Genomic DNA, 14,521 nt, shown 5'->3' with positions numbered 1-14,521 from the left:
GGCTCCCCCAGACTGGTGTTCCACTGGTTGGCAACGTGAAAGAAAAAACAAAGCCAGCTCACAGTTTTTGTAGAGAGCACGGAACCAGATCCTGACAAGACTTTGGAAGATAGAAAAAATGCAATGTTCCAGCTCAATAAAATATAAACAGTTTATTGTAAAAAAAAAATTTTTAAGTTAAAATGCAAATTGCAAAAGAAATTATACAAAAAGTGCTCCTAATACATCACCATGACCCCAGTGGGTAAAGCAACGCGTTTCGACCGTACCGCGGTCTTATAATTTTGTATAATTTCTTTTGCAATTTGCATTTTAACTTAAAAAATGTTTTTTCCAATAAACTGTTCCACTGGTTGGGCCCAGTCCTTTTTGTCTGCCCTTATTCACACTGAAGTCAACATTCACACATGATAAGGTTATTAATATTAGTGTGGGACTGTCCCGATCAGAATTACCTTGTTGTAGTGGGATGACTTTTATGCTATTTTTGATCAAAAACAGTATTACTAAAAACACTGTGTTATTTAGATGCACGTTTTGCTTTTTACTTAGTTACAGCAGGGTTTTTGCTCATTTTTTTCTCTTGTAGGTTTTATATGTTTTATTGCCAATGTGAACATGCGTTTATGTGCTGCATATGTACCAACTTAAGTCAAGCTCAATTTTTGTGCTTTTTCTTTGTATTATTGCATTCTATGCAAGCCGGGGTGTGGCCTCCCTTTTTCTGAGCTGGAGATTGTATATAAGGCTCCCCCAGACTGGTGTTCCACTGATTGGGCCCAGTCCTTTTTGTCTGCCCTTATTCACACTGAAGTCAACATTGACACATAGTAAGCTTTTTAATATTAGTGTGGGACTGTCCTGATCAGAATTACCTTGTCGTGGTGGGATGACTTTTATGCTATTTTTGATCAAAAACAGTATTACTAAAAACACTGTGTTATTTAGATGCATGTTTTGCTTTTTACTTAGTTACAGCAGGGTTTTTGCTCATTTTTTTCTCTTGTAGGTTTTATATGTTTTATGGCCAATGTGAACATGCGTTTCTGTGCTGCATATGTACCAACTTAAGTCAAGCTCAATTTTTGTGCTTTTTCTTTGTATTATTGCATTCTGTGCAAGCCGGGTGTGGCCTCTCTTTTTCTGAGTTGGAGATTGTATATAAGGCTCCCCCAGACTGGTGTTCCACTGATTGGGCCCAGTCCTTTTTGTCTGCCCTTATTCACACTGAAGTCAACATTGACACATGGTAAGGTTTTTAATATTAGTGTGGGACTGTCCCGATCAGAATTACCTTGTCATGGTGGGATGGCTTTTATGCTATTTTTGATCAAAAACAGTATTACTAAAAACTCTGAGCAATTTAGATGCACTTTTTGCTTTTTACTTAGTTACAGAAGGGTTTTTGCTCATTTTTTCTCTTGCAGATGTTAGTCAGACGTTTTTTGTATAGTTGATGATGAGGTTTGCGCACATGTCAGGAGGAATTTTGATCCACTCCTCTTTGCAGGTCATCTTTAAATGCTGTAGATAAGCCCCTGATGTCGTTGGGCTTAGCTCACCTTCAATTTTGGGGGTGACAGGTTCCCTTTAAGACCCTATTGCGCTTTTTTCATTCCCAGTTTCTGTTTAATTTTTTGTGGCCATCATTATTTTTAAGCACTACCTTAGCTCTCTTGGGCATAGAGTTCACTAGAACATTATAGGTTGTCACTGTAATCCTCTTCCACTCCTCAATGATGACATCACGGATCTGGAGCACATTAGAGCAGATGCTCAAAAGGGTTTATATCTTGTGACTTGCTTGTCCAGTCTAGCACCTTTACCCTCAGTTTCTTTAGCAAAGCAGTGGTCGTCTTGGAGGTATGTTTGAGGACATTATGTTGAAATATTGCCCTGTGGCCTAGTTTCTGAAGAGAGGGGATCATGCTCTGCTTCAGTATGTCACAGTACATGTTGACATTCACGGTTCCCTCAATGTTTGACTGTAGGCAAGAAACACTTGTCTTTCTTCTCCTCACTTGGTTGCTGCCACACATGCTTGACACCATCTCATGAGACCACAGGACATGGTTCCAGTAAGCCATCTCCTTAGTGTGCTTGTCTTCAGCAAACTGTTTTGCGCTTTCTTGTGTATCATCTTTAGAAGAGGCTTATTTCTGGGACGACAACAATGCAGACCAATTTGATGTAGTGTGTGGCATATGGGTTAACCACTGACAGCCTGATCCCCCCACCTCTTTAACCTCTGCAGCAATTCTGGCAGCACTCATACATCTACTTTGAAAAGACAACCTCTGGATATGACGCTGAGCCGGTGCACTCAACTTCTTTGGTCCACCATGGGGAGGCCACTTCTGAGTGGAACTAGTCTTGTAAAACCGCTATATGGTCTTGGCCACCATGTTGCAGCTCAGTTTCGGAGTTTTGGCAATCTTCTTATAGCCTAGGCCATATTTTTATAGAGCAACAATTCTTTTTCAGATCTTCAGAGAGCCCTTTGCCATGAGGTGCCGTGTTGAACTTCCAGTGACTAGTATGAAAAAGTGTGAGAGTGATAACATCAAATTTTACTCACCTGCTCCCCATTCACACCAGAAACCTTGAAATACTAATGAGTCACATAACACCGGGGAGGGAAAATATCTAATTTGGCACAATTTGGCCATACTTAATTTTCTGGAACAATTTCAAGGGTGCCAACATTTTCGGCCATGGCTGTAGACCTAGTGGCCAGTGCAAGATTTCTATTTTTTTTTATATATATATATATACAGATAGTGATCTGAAAAAGTAAAAAATAAAAAAAAAAACGTTACAATTTTTTTTTGTAAATAATACATTTAACATAAAATCCTATTTTAAACAGCAGGAAATTTTCTGATGACACATTCCCTTTAACCTATATATGCTTCAAAATAAAAGTTGTCATTTTAATAACTCGAAGCATCATTGCTCGGCCTCGTTAAAAATGATGCATCGGCAGGTTAATATATTGCTAGTGTTCTAATTACTTATGTTTCGGCACAGGACTTGTCCCCCACACAGGGATTAAGGTTGATAATTAAGTTTAAATCTTGTGTCCCCCAATGCACAGTATGTAATTCCTATATTAAACAGAGGCCAGCATCCCGACCGTTCATTATAGTTCAATGCAGGCGGTATAATTAGTAGAGCGGGGTGCCCTGTGACTTGTTATATGCACAACATGCAATCAAGTGGGCCCTACTCCAATATCCTATATATAGCCAGAGAGCTTATTATCAAATGTCAAAGCCCTTTTTCCTTGGTTTGTGCATATCTTGCCATTCTTAGTAGCCAATTTTCTTCATGCCCATGAATTCTGCATGATTTATCCCCTTATAATCAGATTTCTAAGTGCCTTCATTTAGGCCCTAAGGAACAGGAATCAGCTTTCGGCTTAAGAATTTTCTTATTTAGACACAAGCTGTGCTGAGCTTTAGATGTTATGTTCCATTGTAATTATTGCTCATTCTTGAAGCATTAACATTTTTATTTGCTTTGTATAATCATGAAAGCTTTGTATCGGAGGATGATTATTATTATTACTACTATTGCAAATGTAGGGGATATTTGGTACACAATCTATGACATTGTACATCCACGTGGGGGAAAGAAGTAACATAGGGGTTTGTACTAAGCTTGTACTAAGTCAATCAGTATTTGAATCTGTGCATCTACAGATGTAGCAAGAGTTATCATGTCTCACAAGTACCCAACTGGTAACTTTTCACAGAAAATTCTCTCACTTAAGAAGATAAAGATAACTAAAAGTGTAAGAAATTGTATACAAGTTTTTATATATGACAGGTGCCGCATAGTGCTGATGAGACCTCCACCAAATCAGTCAAAATACAACTGTGCAATCCACAACTTTTGTATGAGCTGTGTGCTCAGAGCTGTTTACACATTTTTTATTTATTCTTTTATTTTTTACCATGCATCAATTATATATTGGGATTGGAGGTTTTCGCTTTGTACCGTGTAGCATGTTGGATTACTTGATATTATAAGTTTACAAGGAGACTTTTCTACAGTATATGAAGATACTGAATTCATGCATCACATATGCCCAGGAGTTACCGTGCTCTGTGATATAGTGATCTGATTATGAGTTATTAATGTGACATCTTATTGATGCATTAGTATTAATTTGAGATTCTCCAGGTTTCTTGTTGTTACCATATTTATACCAATTATATGTTGCTATTGCATTTTTGCTAGGCACATCACATTTTGATAGGTTATATGGATGAAGTGCTTTATATGTCATGTAAGCTGATTACTTACCTACTTTGTTTATGGCAATTCTATATCCCCTTATATACACTTACATTTTTCTTGGTGTCTTGTAGTGTCCCCTACGGCATTTTGCTTTTTTTTATTTTTGTGCATATGTTTTTAATAGTGTATTAATAAAAATTGATTTTATTGTTGTTGGGATCTCTTCTTCTTCCCACATTCAGTATATGGGTTTGTGGGATTAGTTGTTTCATAATTGTGAAGTGCCCTTTGCTCTAGTGGGATACATGTTGATTTGAAGCTCAACAGTAAGTCTATGAGTCTGTATATTCAGTCTCACAGAGCTGTCTACGGACCCATAGACTATTCAAACCGTAGAGAGCTCATGAAGAATTTGGGGGGCTTCAGAACAGTATTTTGATTGATCAGTGGGGGTTAAACTTTAGCTTTGTGATTGACCAATATCGAGCATTGTCAGTGGAAGCCTTACAGCTTTTAATAGGATTTCCACGAACAAGCTTTGGATTAGCCACTCCATCTAAGAGATCCAAGGGGGTGCCCTGGCCTTCACCTGTTAACCTCTGTAAAAGAACGTAAACTTAAATGGGGACCCTGGTTTGGGAACATGAAGTGGCTGCTGGCCGATGGAGTGAGCTGGCAGACAGTGGTCTGAAATGCAGCATCAGTACGAAGAAGTCAGAGTCAGGAACAGAATAATCATGTAGAAAGATATTCTAAATACAGGTCAAGGTCAGAAATGGGGATCAGGGGGCAATGTAAGGTATGTTTAACTCATTGAAAAACATGGCAACCCTACAGTAAATGATATACTAACAAACAATAAAAAGAATGCTCATTTGCTGTTCGCTTAGATTAATTGTGGCATTATTGAATACACGAATACATTGCTTTGACCATCAAGAAAGGATAAAACGTAGTAAAACATAGCTTAAAGGGAACCTGACAGTGTAGGAGAATGGGGCTGGTAGAATCCTGCGGGGACCAGCATTTTGGATTAGTCATCCAAAATGCATGGTCACCATCAATTTTTTTTCAAGCTGTTTTTTACTGAAATGCATCAGCGTTTCACAGTGCACTGAAGCAACAATGCAGCCAATGTCTGACTCATTCTGCCAATGGTTCTGGAAATATTAATTTGCTATCAGGTTCCCATTAAGACATTTTTCAGATTAGAAACTCGGCTGCGAAAACCTTTCACATGTTCACCAGTAAATCCTGCAGGGCAGTGCTTCAACACTCAACCCGGCTTCCCCCAGTGTCAGTGTGTAGCCTCTTGTTCTCGTAATTTTGTGATACCCTTAATTCCGATGCTTAAAATAATCCATTAGCGTATAAGTATTTATTTCATTTGTTCATTTTATATTCTTTTCTCCAAGCTACAGTAATGCAATTATAAACATTAAAAAGTGAAGATCAAGTCCTTATACTCTGCCAGCATTTCAGCTGGGGGATCAGATTTTGCAAATCGTCCGAATGAATCGTGAATAAAAGTTAATTACCTCACGATTCCCATTATTTGTCTGGTATGAGTGAGAGAACGGTAAATTGGAAGCATTAAAAGGTATTTATTGACGACGGGATTTTATTTGATTCCATTTCCATGTAAAGTTGAAAAAAGTCTACAGTCTCCATCTGAGTTTTATCCATTTCTTGTCAGCATCCCGGGAGGGTCACACAAACAGATTTGATGGTAAATCTCTGAGCCGCTGGGAAACTTTAGAGGAGCTAAAAGCTAGAATGAAAAAGCTGATTTAGCAGGGTAATGGAATGGCTGATTTAGAGTGGTAATAGCTGCTGGCAGATGTTATGAATGAATGGATGGATGGGGTGCAGCGGACAGCGTAATGACCCCTCACCTTCAATCAACCTGTATGCTAAGTTCATTAGTGAGAGTGCTTAGAACAAACTATACTTAATAGCCAATGTTCTGCAATTTCCAGACGAAGGAAAGAAAGACGTCTGAGTGACATATAAGGTCTCGGAAAAAAGTGCCCTTGCCCAGGAGAAGTATCCAGTTCAACCAAAGCTACCGGCCAATGTAAACGTATTGTGAGAGATTATGGCATTGTACAGAGGATTTGCCTTAATACTTCTGATTCTGATAAACTACAGTAAGGCAAAAAAAATACTTGGCACTCAATATTTGAAAAAAATTGATTCCTTCTTTTTTGTACATCCAGACCAAATAAATTAAATGTTTTTGGTCCGTCATAGGACCGTCATCAGAATATCCTTATTGGAGAAAACTGTGTGTCATATGAAATTATGGGAATAAAAGCGTCTGTATGTGGTCTGGTGACGGAAATGCCAGCCGGACCTGGTGGGGCTATTCACATAACCGGAATGGGACAGCGCTACTTGAATATGCAAAGAACTTGTGACATGAATGGCGCTGCTAAGGGATGAACAGCACTCCAGAACATGGCAGGAAACTTGCAAGGGGAATGGTGCTTATTGCCCAGTTCCGTCACTCACCGATGGTATCACCATATGATATTTGAATAGACCACCATAATTCCTTCACTGCGTCTTGCTTCGAATTGGTTAGCAGGGCGGACATAATCCACAAATCATTCCTGTTATGGTCACGTGTTAACCCGTGGATCTGCAGTAGCTGGCATATACACGCTTTCATTACACTACAATCAGGTGAGCAGCTCTTTGCTAATACGATACTTGTAAATTGTGAGATAAGACCCTATCTGCACTTTTCCCTTTCCTGCAAGTTTTTATTTCCACTGAAGTATTAAAAGAGATTTTCTATGCAGCCATCATCTTTGCCTGCTTGGACCTCCCTTCCCCTAATCACAAAAGTGACAGTAAAGTAAAGCTTTAATCCTTTCCCTACACAATACCATCTACTCACTTTGTTAGCAGTTCTATGCATTCCATCTGATTTCATGAAACCTTTGATCATGTACCTGCACTTTCAGGTAACTTTTTATTACAAGCTGCCATGTGAGAACTTGAGGTATAATTCCATTTCTGGCCATTACATGAACTTTTCACCAGTTTCCCCTCTGCCCACTGTTTCTGGTTTTCAGTTGTCTCTGAGCTAGTTGACAGAAAAAGCAGAAATGTAGAAATTTTTGCAAATTTAATAAAAAAAGAAAAACTGAAATATCACATGGTCATAAGTATTCAGACCCTTTGCTCAGACATTCATATTTAAGTCACATGCTGTCCATTTCCTTGTGATCCTCCTTGAGATGGTTCTAATCCTTCATTGGAGTTCAGCTGTGTTTAATTAAAGTGAAAGGACTTGACTTGGAAAGGCACACACCTGTCTATATAAGACCTCACAGCTCACAGTGCATGTCAGACCAAATGAGAATCGTGAGGTCAAAGGAACTGGCCAAGGAGCTCAGAGACAGAATTGTGTCAAAAGGCACAGATTTGGCCAAGGTTGCAAAAAAATTTCTGCAGTACTCAAGGTTCCTAAGAACACAGTCGCCTCCATAATCCTTATATGGAAGAAGTTTGGGACCACCAGAAGTCTTTCTAGACCTGGCTGTCCAGCCAAACTGAGCAATCATGGGAGAAGAGCCTTGGTGAGAGAGGTAAAGAAGAACGCCAAGATCACTGTGGCTGAGCTCCAGAGATGCATTAGGGAAATGGGACAAAGTTCCTCAAAGTCAACTATCACTGCAGCCCTCCACCAGTCGGGCCTTTATGGCAGAGTTGCCCGACGGAAGCCTTTCCTCAGTATTAGACATATGAAAGTCTGCATAGAGTTTGCTAAAACAAACACATGAAGGACTCCCAGACTATGAGAAATAAGATTCTCTGGTCTGATGAGACGAAGATAGACCTTTTTGGTTATAATTCTAAGCAGTATGTGTAGAGAAAGCCAGGCATTGCTCATCACCTGCCCAATACAATCCCAACAGTGAAACATGTGGTGGCAGCATCATGCTATGAAGGTGTTTTTCAGCTGCAAGAACAGGGTGACTGCTTATCATTGAAGGGAACATGAATGCGGCCAAGTACAGAGATATCCTGGATTAAAATTTCTTCCAGAGTGCTCTGGACCTCAGACATCGCCGAAGGTTCATCTTCCAACAAGACTAAACACACAGCTAAAATAACAAAGGAGTGGCTTCAGAACAACTATGTAACTATTCTTGACTGGCCCAGCCAGAGCCCTGACCTAAACCCAATTGAGCATCTCTGGAGAGACCTGAAAATGGCTGTCCAGTGTCCACCAACGTTCACCATCCATCCTGACGGAACTGGAGAGGATCTGCAAGGAAGAATGGCAGAGGATCCCCAAATCCAGGTGTGAAAAACTTTTTCCATCATTCCCAAGAAGACTCATGGCTGTACTAGCTCAAAAGGTGCTTCTACTCAATACTGAGCAAAGGGTCTGAATACTTATGACTGTGATATTTGAGTTTTTCTTTTTTAATAAATTTGCAAAAATTACTACATTTCTGAGGGTTTTTTCAGTCAGGATGGGGTGCAGAGTGTACATTAATGAGAAAAAAATGAACTTTTTTGAATTTACCAAATGGCTGCAATGAAACAAAGAGTGAAAAATGTAAAGGGGTCTGAATACTTTCTGTACCCACTGTAGTTCTTAATGACATTGGCTGTATGTTTGAGGCTATTGCCCTGCTGAAGAATAAATTTGGAGTTAACCAAATGACTGCCTGATGGTACTGCAATGTGGATAAGTTCCTGCCCATATTTCTCAGCAATGAGAACACTATTCATCTTGAGTCTTGCCTATAACGCCAACTTTTTTTTGCTGAAATGCAGCGTCAAACTCTTAAGGAACCTCCAACATGCTTCATTGTTGCCTACAGATCACCTGCTGCCATGTTTTTGCAACCCGGTTCCTATGTTTTCAAGCATAGTCCTTGCTTGTCCTTGTTTTCATATTGAAGTTATGGTATTATAGTCACAATCTTCCATGAAGACCACATCTGACAGATTTCTCTGAACAGTGGATCAGTGGAAATGGGAATAACTGATTGCTGCCAGTTCTGATCTAATGGCAATGCTGCACATTTTCCGGTTTCAAAGAGAAGTATGCAAGAAGTTTTCTTGGATAACTACTGCATCTATAAGGTGCTAAACGTTGCCTATTTCTTGATGCTTCTTCAAAAGACCTTGAACAGTACATCTCAAAACGCCAATCTGCTTTGGATTCTTTTTCTGGGACAGACCTTACTGGTGCAGTATAACTAACTACCTTGTGTCCTGTTGCTGTGCTCATTCTTTTCATAGTGTATTACCTATGATGATATGAAACTGTCTTCCACAACCTCACCTTTGCAGCAAAGTTTGGCTGATACCCAGTTTAAAGCATCTTAAAGGCTGTCTATGTTTCAGTTAAGGCGAACCTGTCCACAGGATTTTGCTCAGTAAAATATGGACACTGTCAGGTTGACGCTATTATACTGATCAAAATGATACCTTGGTTGATGAAATCCATCTTGTGGTTGTTTAATTTTTATTCGTAGTTTTAAATTAATTATATTCTAGTGCTTTGGGGCAGACCTGTGGTGCTCTGCTTAGATATTCATCTGTATTGGCTTATGAAAGGTCACTGATCCTTCAGTGATCTGCCTCCTATTTTAGATACTGCATATACTATGGTGGGTTTAGAAAAAAATTATATTGAGTAAAATGGCGCCAGTGGTGGCACCTGCGCAGTAGCATATGTAGCTTTATTCCTCTAATATTGTAGGGTAAAAAAAATTATCTTCCTCAAAATGGTGCCAGCGGGGACGCATGCGCAGTAGCATCTATAGCATTCCATTAGATGCAACTGTGCAAGAGCCACCGGTGACGACATTTTACTGCAGCCAAATTTTTTATTCTCTAGCAAAATGGCACCAGCGGTGCTTGCACAGTAGCATCTAATGGAACGCAATAGATGTTAATGTGAAGGCACTACTGTCAATGCCATTTTACTGCAGCCAAATTTGTTTTTTTTCTGTAGCAAAATGGCACCATTTTGCTAGAGAAATGTGCAGTAATCGTACAACATCCCTCAATTTGTGCAAGTGTATATAGAAGAATTGATTCTATTTTGAAGGCAAAGGGCGGTCACACAAAATATTGATGTGATTTAGATTTCTCTTTTTTGCATTCACTTTGTTAATTGATAAAAATAAACTATTAACACTTTTCCACAATCAGTGATGGTTTGGGGAGCCATGTCATCTATTGTTATACTGTAAGTTCACTGTGTTTTATCAAGACAAAAGTCAGCACAGCCGTCTACGGGGAAATTTTAGAGCACTTCATGCTTCCCTCTGCCAACAAGCTTTTTGGAGATGGAAATTGCATTCTCCAGCACGACTTGGCACCTGTCCACACTGCCAAAAGTACCAGTAACTTGTTTATAAATGACTGTGCTTGATTGACCATCAAACTCGCCTGACCTTAACCCTATAGAGAATCTATGGGGTATTGTCAAGAGCAAGATGAGAGACACCAGATGCAACAATGCAGACGAGCTGAAGGATGCTATCAAAGCAACCTGGGCTTCCATAACCCCTCAGCAGTGCCACAGGCTGATTGCCTCTATGCCACGTTACATTGATGCAGTAATTGATGCCAAAGGAGCACCAACCAAGTATTGAGTGCATTTACTGAACATACATTTCAGTAGGCCAACATTTCGGATTTTAAAATCATTTTTTCCAGCTGGTGTTATAAAGTGTTCTAATTTACTGAAATAATGACTTTTGGGTTTTCATTGGCTGTAAGCCATAATCATCAACAAAACAGTTGAAATAGATCACTCTGTTTGTAATGACTCTATATAATATATGGGTTTCACTATTTGTATTGAACAACTGAAATAAATTAACTTTTTGATGATATTCCAATTTTGTGACATGTACCTGTATATTAATAGATACCCTGGAATTGGCTGGAAGAATGCACTTGGGTGTTTGAAATAAAAAGAAATCTTAAATAAACTGGGCTGCAATACAAGATGTTCTAACCCTGACTGTAAGAAGGAACCTCATACTTATTATAAATCATAGCGATGGAGCATAACAGCTTTGGCTGCTTTGTGCCTTGGGTCCCACACAGTTTACCTTTTTGAGTTAATAATAAATTCCAAAATAAAGCAGAAAATACTTGAGAGGAGAGAGAAGATTTCTATGTAAAAGTGTAAGCCGAGTTGAAAATTAAAGCAGCAAAACAACGACTGAGACAATCATAAAAATGTGTCCTATTTTAAAACTAGAGAACACATTTGTCCCATCTAATATGTGCTTGACAGGTAATTTTAAGAGTGTTTTACATGATCTTATCTCAGAGAAGTAAAGATTCCTTACACAATAGATAACTTTCAGCCAAAAGGTTACTCCTCAAAAATCAAGTTGCTGATCATTGAATGTACAACTACTGGAACCCCCAGCAATCCATAGATCAGGGCTCTGGTACCCTGAGATCAGGGCTTTGCTACCCCATATGGAATATTGCAGAGTTGCACATGTTCAACCTCCGCTTTATTTATTGTTTATGGGACTGCCAGAGAATGTAGAGTACAGTGCTCAGCTATTTCCATCAGTCCCATGAGAGAACCCGAACTGGAAAGTTCAGGGTTTGTTGTGGACACCTAGAGTCTGGTATTGAACCCCTAACACAGACTTTTTACTGTATGTCCGGTTTCCTGTTAGGGTTTGCCAGTCTAATAATCCTTGTTGAATGGCTACAGGGAAGCCAATCAACAAGCTTTTAGACTATGTGCACTTCCAGAGCCATTACAGCCATGACAAGTATGGGCATGGTTGTGTTTGGTCGGCACAGCATGTGACCTAACCTATATAAAGACCAGCTTCTGTGGGGGCACTCTGCCCCAAAGCCTCTGTGTACTCTGTCAGTACGAATAGTGTGCTTAAAAAATTATTTTACTCTCCCTTTGTGGCCGGACCTAAAGATCAGTAAAAGATTTAACTACTCATTCCAATTACAGAGCCTCCAAATTGTCATGGATGACAATTCTGTCTCTTCAGCTGCTGACTCAGTTGAGAAGTGGTTAATTTGCTTGACTGCTGCCTTCCTTGGATGTGGTATCGTTTATCAGGTTGCTTCTCCGTTACACGTGTGTACTTTGCAACCCCGCATATGGGTGGTTTGAGATTGGATGGCGTCCAATCTCCTCACTTTGTTTTCCACCAGGTCCCCTCTTAATCATGGCCCCAGCACGAACAAACAAAAAACTAGAAACGGAGTCCAATACTGTTCTATTATCCTTAGCTGAAGTATTCATGCGTTGTTGTCTGCTTTGATCAATAATTTTTTCAAAGGTAACACTTTGTGTTCCCCGGGACCCTCCGGCAACAGCATTGGAGAGGCATCCCAAGGCAAACTGGCTGGGACTGCCAGTAGCAAGCCTCGCGGTGGACCCCTATCTGTATACAGAATCAAACTACAAGTTTTTTATCTATGGCTGCTCCACTGTATGCTACTGAAGATAAAAGTTTGGCTCTGTGGGTGAAATTTGTAAGCTGTTAATGTAGGCGTACTGGGCCCCATGTTCTGTGGGTGAAACTTGAAAGCTGCTTCTGTGGGGATACTCTGTTTCAAGCTCTGAGGGTGATATTTTTAACTGGACTGATGGTAGCAAACCTCAGTCTCTGTGAGGACACTGCTAAAATTTGTATGTTATTCATTTACTTCCTATTTTACCATGATTGTTATGGTGACAGAACCCCTTTAAGTAATTTCCCTATTCACATTTGTTTGCAGGGCAATTGTCCTGCTCTTACCCCCATTTAGCTTTCTTTTACAGCCCCCCTAGCCCTAACTGACCATCTTACACCCATTTTAAAGTACCGAAATTAGGGTAGTCATTGACTTCTATTGGGTTCGGGTCCGGGGTCAAGTTCGGACTTTTTACCATATATTCGGTAAACCCAAACATCCACAGGTTCATTGATTTCTATCAATAATTTAATTAAAAACAGCACGATATAAACAGACCCTGAACCAGCAGGCGATGCTACGAGATGATCTACTAGGAGCTAGGAAGCCAACAGAATTGTGACTGACATTTTGAATATAGATAGAGCATAGGATATAATCATAACTCAGGTTCACCATAGGTTTCAAAATCACATATTACCTTCTAATTAGGATACTTAAAGTGAAAACATGACCCACTGTTTCAATCAGATTTATATGTTAAATGCTTTTTTCTAATTATTTTGAAATTATTTTTTTTTGTTTTTTTTTATTTTTCCAAATCAATATTTATATTAAAAAAATCACAGTGGTCACTTGGATTCACTTATTGATGTTTTCATCAATCTCATTATCATCACAGGATTACAATGAAAGATAACATCTCTACATACAGCAGATAACACAGATGCACCACTAACAATAGGTGATGTCAGAAGTCATCTGCTCCCCCTCATTTCACAACGATCTTTGCATTTATGGGAGCATGTTCAGATTAGAAGCTCAGAAGGTTTCTAGCTAAAAGTGAGTCAATTTCTGCAACTGTACATGTGCTAACAGGAAGTAGGAGTCTTAAAGTAGTCCTAGTGGCTAGTATGAAAATGGTAAGATTTGGTAAGTTTTTAATATCAATAATAATATGAAAAACCATCATCAATTATATTAATGCAATGTGTAATTTTGTGATAACACACAGTTTTTGTGTTTCAGTTAATCATCCATTTCTTCCTCACTAACCACAGATCAGATCTTGCAGGTCTATTGAAAAAGCTCCTTGGAACTCCTTTTACGTGGCATGGGAGACCAGACACTCTGAGCTCCCACCCACTCATCAGTTTGCCAGCACTAAGGCTTCTTATAGTGAGATTTTTTTCACTGCTGAGCTACAGTTTCTGTCTGAAGGAACACATAGAGTATTAAGCAACTTAGGCCCTGATTCATCATATGTGCGAGTTTTTAAGTCACTTTTCTTTTTTGCTTTGTGGTATTAGTTGCCATTTTCGGAGCCAAATTAATCAAAATGGCACACACGATTCATAAATATGGCACAAAGTCAAAATAATTTTTTTTTTCTTGTCTTGAAATTTTTTGATCGACTTATGGTGTCAAAAGCCGAATTTGGCACCAGAGTCGCCCAAAAAATTTCAAAGAGTTAAAACTTTTGAAGTTCTCAAAAATACACTAGTGGAGACTGTAGTGGAAACTTTGCAACTTTTTAAAAAGCCACAATTGATAAATCAGACAAAAACATCTGGAATCACTAAAGTCCACCAACAAAGTGGAAAAAAAACAGGCGAGCACA

General features: G+C 39.2%; 1 long non-coding RNA gene across 1 annotated transcript in view; it reads right to left on the bottom strand.

The window, feature by feature from the left end:
• Positions 1 to 896: 896 nt before the first annotated feature.
• LOC143769158 (uncharacterized) overlaps positions 897 to 14,521 on the bottom strand; it is a 217,830-nt gene continuing 204,205 nt past the window's right edge. The window contains exon 3 of the long non-coding RNA XR_013214235.1: positions 897 to 1,827. This is a non-coding gene — a long non-coding RNA (uncharacterized LOC143769158). The remainder of the gene's footprint in view (positions 1,828 to 14,521) is intronic.

Source organism: Ranitomeya variabilis, chromosome 4 (genome assembly GCF_051348905.1).
Source record: "Ranitomeya variabilis isolate aRanVar5 chromosome 4, aRanVar5.hap1, whole genome shotgun sequence".
NCBI lineage: Eukaryota > Metazoa > Chordata > Amphibia > Anura > Dendrobatidae > Ranitomeya > Ranitomeya variabilis.
This window is presented reverse-complemented; position numbering and strand designations above follow the sequence as displayed.